Source organism: Marmota flaviventris, chromosome 5 (genome assembly GCF_047511675.1).
Source record: "Marmota flaviventris isolate mMarFla1 chromosome 5, mMarFla1.hap1, whole genome shotgun sequence".
NCBI lineage: Eukaryota > Metazoa > Chordata > Mammalia > Rodentia > Sciuridae > Marmota > Marmota flaviventris.
Genome location: NC_092502.1, coordinates 72,097,801 through 72,105,175, shown reverse-complemented (window position 1 = coordinate 72,105,175; position 7,375 = coordinate 72,097,801). Strand labels below are relative to the sequence as shown.

Sequence of the window (7,375 nt, the reverse complement as noted above, 5' to 3'; positions counted from 1 at the left end):
CAAGCTCAAAGCCAGCCTCAGCAAAAGCCAGGCGTTAAGCAACTCAGTGAGATCCTGTCTCTAAATAAAATATAAAGTAGGGCTGGGAATGTGGCTCAGTGGTTGAGTGCCCCTGAGTTCAATCCCTGTCACCTCCTCCAAAAATAAATAAATAAAAGGGCTGGGGATATAGCTCAGTACCAAAGCTCCCCTGGGTTCAATCCTTATTACGTGGGGGTGGAAAAATCACAGTGGGCACATTTACCCACAGATGTTCTCTGGGCAAAGGGAGATTTGAGTAGAGGGTAAACTCTAAAACCCTGCTCAGCGCTCAGTGCAAAGACAGCTATGGATATTGTTATCTTGCATTAATTTGGATATAAAAGCCAATACTAAAATCGGTCTTATGTATCATTCCTTGATACAGGAGAAACACCATTAGGACTTTTTTTTTATACCAGGCTGATACTAAGTCCCTAAGGTATATATGTATAGACATATATATTTATTTGTCTTGTTTTGTTTTTAAGTATTCACCAATATGTTAAAGAAGGGTGTCAATAAAATTCCTTAAGTGATCAGAAGGATAGGGATGGAAGTCAGGTCCCTCAAATATGTTTATATGTGTGGAAGAAGGTGACAATCCCAGGAGGGGATTCTGCTGCGGTGGGCCTCCTGTCTTGGATCAGGAGGGCTTTAGGTATAGGAAACAGGTTAGGTGATTTTTTGGTTGCTTTCTCCTTTTTCTTTTTGGTGGTTCTGGGGATTGAACCCAGGGACTCTCTACCACTGAGCTACTTCCCCAGACTATTTTATTTTATTTTTTAATTTTGTGAGAGGGTTTCGCTAATTTGCTCAGGTTGGACGTGATTCTACTGCCTCAGCCTTCCAAGTAGCTGGGATTACAGGCCTGTGCCACAGTGCAGGCTCAACCTCACTATCAGAGAGTCGATTTCTAGTTTCATTCCACCTCAAACTGTGGGTCTTTTACTTAGCCACAAACCGCACCCCCCCCCCCCCTTTTTTTAAAGCCAGAGAGTGGGCTTAGAGCACTTTTCTGAGAGCCTAGTACTCGGAGACACCTGTGACACTCCCCCAGGAGTGTGCCCAGGACTACGCCAAGCCGCACTTCAGCCACTGGGCGGAGGCGGGGTCTAGCAGGGCTGCGCCCGGAGATTCACCTGTGCGTCGAGAGTTGACTCACCTGCCCTTCCCCAGCCCTCCCCCGCCAGCTAGCTGTTCCAGGAGTCACCGCTCCTCCTCCCGCTCGGGGGTCACTGTCGGTCTGAGCGCCCACGAAATTCCCGAGATGAGTAATTCTAGGGGCAGGGGCGAAAAGATATAGGTCCTCCGAGGGTCCGGGCCTGTAGTATGAGCTCTTCCCCTCGGCGCCGGCCGCGAAAGGCCAGGAAAAGCGGGCGGGGCAGCAGGGGGAGGCGCCGGGAAGAGCGTGCCGGAGGGAGGTGCCGGGAAGGGCGGGCGGGGCCCGGGCCGCGGGCGGGGGGCGGGTGCGCCGGGCGGCCCATTTCCTCCTCTGAGCCGGACAGGAGGTAGACAAAGCGGCGGCCGTCGGCTTCGCGCCTCTGGACTCCTGCTATCGTCCCGTTCGACGCAGGTAACTCTTCGCACCCCCTTTTGCGCAGACGTGAGTTCCCATCTGGGCAAGGGGCCCTTCAGGCCGGGACGCCTGAAGCCGGGCCTTGTGGTGGGCTGGCGGAGCGCAGTCTCTTGGGCGACGCTGTCTGGGAGATTGGGCTCCAGGCGGGTAGGGTCAGGCGTCCTGCGGGCGGCCGCTTCGCCGGGGCCTGGGCACTGTGCGTGCGGGGCCCGAGCTTTCCAGTGGTCGGGAAGTTGAGGGGCAGCGGCGGCTGGAGAAGAGACGCCGCTGGCCCGGCGCGGCCGCGGCGCTTCCTCTTGGAAAAGTTTCTCCTGTTTTCTAAACTTTGTTCCCGGGGCCTTGGCGCGTGCGCGGGTTCTTGTGGTGCGCCCCCAGCTGCCTTTCCTCTGGTGGTGCGTCCGCGCCTTGTCCCTGTGCGGGTGTGTTCCAGCAGTTGAGTTTTCCAGGGAAGTGATTGTTGTCTGGTTTTGTGGCTGCTGCTCCCCTCCCCCTCCTGGCCACGGAAACTTCCCAGTGCGCTGGACACGACGTTGGCAGGACCCGAATTCCGGCCTGGGCGAATTTGAAAGTCGAAGTTCTCCCTTTCTCTGACAGTCTCTTTGGTAAGGTGCGCCACACCCGTATGGACTTTGGCGTGTACATATCAACCTTTACTTTGAAAGTACTCAGTCGCCTTGTTCTACCTAATTGGATGTATTTCACTCAGTCTTAGTTTTTAGAAATGGCATTAGAGAATTTGTTTTTTGACTTTTGAAGGTGTGTGTGTGTGTGTGTGTGTGTGTGCACGCGCGCGCGCGCGCCTGTGCGTGCGCTGGGGTGGAGGTGGGGAGGGAGAAAAACACGAGAAAACTGGTCAGGAAGGATGTTGACTGACTGTTTAAGCTTGGCTCGGCAGCTGTGGCTTCCCAATACTGCAGGCAGCGGTTGTCTCCAATCCCGGATTGGAACCCTGTTGTGTCCTCCTGAGTCTTTGTAACATTCGGGGGTGTGTTTTGTACGGAATTTATAATAACTTAGAAAATAAGGAAAGATATGTTAGGTTTCCCAGTAAATTTAAAACCATTTCATATTTAGGATGAAGGAAATGCTGGCGGTTTGATGAAAGGATACTTTGTACTTAGAAGTGATTTTTTTAAAGGTCATCCACGCGGTTTTAAGAAACAGGATTTGTAAAGAGTGGAGGAATCATCCATTGTCTCTGCTCAATTGTTTACCTTCTTGAATTTTTGTAAGTTAATTTTTCCCCCCCTTTTTTTTGGGAGCACACATGGTCTTTGCCCTTAAAGGGCTCACAGCATATTGGAAGAGGCACACACACAGATGTAACAGACTGCTCTAAAGCCGTGACAATACTGATAAGAAACTGTGTGGGTCTAATTTTATGTAGTACTAACAGCAGAAGAAACTTGTGGAAGCTCAACAGAGAGCTGATGAGTTTATTTTGATGTCTGGAAAGGCAGATTTTGGGAGGTGGTGTATTTGAATCAGACAGAACTTGAGTTTTAAAACTTTATATGAAGGGAGAAAGTCATGAGATGCATAAGAGGGCGTGGGATATTGTGATATCACTTTCCAGGTTTTTCCTTTACTTTTGGCTACTCTTTCCTCCCTCCCCCATGTAAGTTCTATCCAGAATACCTTTGGTCTTCCACACCATTGATGTGGCATCACCTTCACTTTCATTAGTTAACATCTCATTTTACATACTGACTTAGAGATCTAAGATCAACTCTTCCCCCTAGTTGAAAATCAGTGCTCTCTGCAGTCTCTCATTAACCTTAAGTACTAATATCCAACTGTCCATTTTGAATACAGATGTCTTCTCTGCAGCATCCATATAGTCATCTAAGTCCCAGGGAACTCTTTGAATGTCCTACATGCTTTTCAAACTCAGCACGTCTAAAATGAGACTCTGTTCTCTTCAGGAGGCATAAACCAGATGTGGAGATTCAGAGTAACTGGCAGGGTCTTGGAATTCTTTTGAGAAAGTATCATTAGTGTAAGACATGACAGCCCTGTGTTTTGGGGGTGGTGATGGTGTGTGTGTTGGTGAAGATCTAGACAGGAATAGGATCCTCTGCAGGTGTAAAGGGCCTGAGATAGGAGAGACTTAATGTGTTTGGAGGCCTTGAGACTTGTAGCCTAGGACTCTTGGGATAGACAGAAGGCTTCACATGAGATAGCCAGGGAAGAGAGAGGCCAGGCCAAAGAGGGCCATATGTTTATTTTATTTTATTTTTTGGTACCAGAGACTGAACCCAGGGGCACTTAACCACTGAACCACATCCCAGCTCTTTTTTATTTTTTATTTTTGAGTCAGGGTCTCACTAAGTTGCTTAGGGCCTTTGCTAAGTTGCTGAGCTGGCCTCCAACTTGGAATCATCCTGCTTCAGCCTCCCAAGTCCCTGAAATTATAGGCATGTGCCACCACCTCTGGCCCATATGTGGATTTTATTCTAAATCTGTAAGAACCATTGTAGGGAGTTTTGTGATCTAATAACCATTTTAACTTCTGTTGATGCTTAGAGAAGACTTATTTGTATGCATGGGGAATCAGGTAGTTGAGCTAGGAACTTAGATGGCAGGGAATAAAGGTGGTAGGGATAAAGGAGCAGTATTTTGGAGGAATGAAAGAGGATTTAAGTATGGATTGGATGGCTAGGTTTCTTTGTAACATTGTTTCTTCTGTGATGCAAGTTTTGTGTGTTACCCCTAACTCTCCCCCCCACCCCCATGAGCTCTTAATTAGTGTCTAGTTTTAGTTCTTTCATTTTTGGTAGCATTGTTTATTGCTTACATTTTAAGGAAAACTTTAATTGTGCTGTACCTTTTTAAGAAATTTATTTATTGTTGTAGATGGACACAATACCTTTATTATTTTTATGTGGTGCTGAGGATTGAACCCATGGCCTCACACTCTACCCCTAAGCCATAACCCCAGTCTTGTGCTGTACCTTGTTAATGTCCCAGTTTGCCTTTCCTGATAGAAAGTGAGCCTCATAAGCTCCCTGAAGGCAGGAACGGATGGCCTCAGTTGTTGGGGTGGCACTTGGCAAGGAGAGAAGATTAGATTCTTGTTGAAAAAAGGAGAACCAGATGTGGCGGCCCACACCAGTAACTCCAGTGATTTGGGACATTGAAGCAGGAGGATGGTAAGTTTGAGGTCAGCCTCAGCAACTTAGTAAGACTCTTTTTCAGTATAAAAAATAAAAAAGGCTAGGGATGCAGCTTAGCATGAAAGCATGGGTTCAATCCCCAGTACCAAAAACAAAACAGAAACAGAGGTCTTTTATTTTAGGGTTTAACTCCTGGGAGAACACTAGTAAGTGAGGCAACTGATTGTGGAGGGCCTGGAATATCAAATTGCTATTTTCTGTAAATTGAAAATCATCTCCAGTTCTGTTTTTCTTTCCTTCCACCTAGATATAATCTTTGATGAAATCATCTCTCTACAGTGTCCAATTTACATATCTTCCTTTTCTGTTCTTTGCTTACCCTATTTATTTTCGTATACTGGGGATTGAAGCCAGGGGTGCTCTACCATCGAGCTAGACCTCTAGCCCGTTTTACAAATTTTTTTTTTCTTGTGGGAGTTTGTTTACTGGGGATTGAACTTAGGGGCACTTGACCACTGAGCCACATCCCCAGCCCTATTTTGTATTTTATTTAGAGACAGGATCTCACTAAGTTGCTTAGTGCCTTTCTTTTGCTGAGGCTGTCTTTGAGCTCTTGATCCTTCTGTCTCAGCCTCCTGAGCTGCTGGGATTATAGGTGTTTACCACTGGGCCTAATTGTTGACTTTTTAAAAAAGATTTTTTTTTAAAAGTTGTTGATGGACCTGTATTTTATTTATTTATATGTGGTGCTGAGAATCAAACCCAGTGCCTCACACATGCTAGGCAAGCACTCTGCCACTGAGCTACAACCCCAGCCCGTAGTTTGACTTTGATACTGGGTCTCACTTAGTTGCTAAGACTTGATCTTGAACTTTCTCGCTCTTCCCTCTTTCCCCAGTGGTGGTGATTGAACATGCAAGGTATGCAGTCTATTACTGAACTAAACCCCCTGATCCAAACTTTTGATCCTCCTTTTTCAGCCTTCCAAGTATCTAGGATAATAGAAGGCAAGAGCTACTGTGCCCCACTCTAAATTCTATTCCCTCCCCCGCTTTTTTTTGATGGTGCTGGGGATTGAATCTGGGGATACTTTACCACTGAGCTACATCTTAGCTCTTTTTCTACACCTATTTTCTTTGTTTTTTGAGAACATGTCTTGGAGTCCCAATATGTTACCCAGGCTGGCCTTGAACTCCTAGACTCTAGGGATTCACCTGTCTTCCAAACAGCTGGGACTACAGGCATGTACCACCACACCCAGCTTAACATGCTTTTTCCATTTCTTTTTGTACTAGAGATTGAACCCAGGGGTGCTTAACCACTGAGCTACATTCCTAGCCCTTTTTATTTTGAGACAGGACATCAATCACTAAGCTGCTGAGGCTGGCCTTCAACTTGCCATCCTCTTTCCTCAGTCTCCTGAGTTGCTGGGATTACAGGCATGTGCCACTGCACCCTGCAAACATGCATTTTGCATGGAAACTTTGATCACTGTCGCTGAAAATAATTTTTATCTGAAATCCTAAAATTTGCACCTGACACATGACATTCTCACTATCCTTTGTGTGTGTGTGTGTGGGGGGGGGCAAATTATATGTAACAAAATAAACCACTTGCACTCTTAAAGTGTATGCTTCAGTGGCATTAAATCCATTCACATTAAACAATAACTTCCCATTCCCAACTGTCATCCTGTTTTTTATTTTTTTTAATCTCTCTGTCTGTTTTTCTTTCCTGTGTTGGGCCTCCCATATTCTAGCAAGTGCTCTACCCCTGAGCTATATCCCCAACCCTTGTATGTATGCATGCATGTATGTATTTATTTTTGTGACTGGTTTTAACATTGTCATAAAGGTTTATTCATTTTGTAACATGTTTCAGAATTCCCTCCTTTCCCCCTTTAAAAAAATGTTTTTTTGAGAGCTGGGGAATGAATCCAGGGCCTAGCCCATACTAGGCAAGTGCTTTACTACTGAACTACATCCTACATTCCCCTTGACCTTTAAAATTTTTCACCTTGAGAGAGGGTCTGGCTAAATTGCCCAGCCTGTCCTTGAACCTTTGCCTCAGCCTCCTCAGATTACAGGTGTCTGCCACCACACCTGGTACTTTCCTTCCTTTTAAAGTTTGAATAACAATATTCCATTATCCATTCATCTTTTGACAGATACTTGGGTTATTTCTACCTTTCAGCTGTTGTGAATAATACAGCTATGAATGTATGGGTACACAAATACCTGTTTGAGTTTCTACTTTTAGTTTTTTGAGGAATATATCCAGAAGTGGAATTGCTAGATCATGTGGTAATTCTGTGTTTAACATCCCCCCCAACCCCCACTGGAGATTAAACCAAGGGGCACACTATCACTGAACTACATCTCCAGACCTTTATTTTTGTTTGAGTCAGGGTCTCATTAAGTTGCTAGCTTTGAATTTGCAATTTCAAATATCTGGGATTATAGGCATAGGCCACCTCTGCCAGGCCTGTGTTTTTTAAGAACCACCAGAGTGTTTTCTATAGCTGTTGAGTTGTTTTGGATTAGCACCAGAAGTGCATCAGGGATTCCAGTTTTTCTACTTTCTCACCAACACTTATTTATGTTGTGTGTTTTTTTAAATATTGATTTTTTTTTTAGTTTTTAGGTGGACACAATATCTTTAT

The 7,375-nt window shown here is 45.5% G+C and overlaps 1 protein-coding gene across 3 annotated transcripts in view; it reads left to right on the top strand.

Annotated features, from left to right (window-relative positions):
* The first annotated feature begins 1,474 nt into the window (after positions 1-1,474).
* The window catches only part of Ctnna1 (catenin alpha 1), a 177,355-nt gene continuing 171,454 nt past the window's right edge, over positions 1,475-7,375 (top strand). For all 3 annotated transcript variants that reach the window (XM_027927472.3, XM_071612324.1, XM_071612322.1), the window contains exon 1: positions 1,475-1,594. The gene's annotated coding sequence lies outside the window, so the exon portion shown is untranslated. The remainder of the gene's footprint in view (positions 1,595-7,375) is intronic.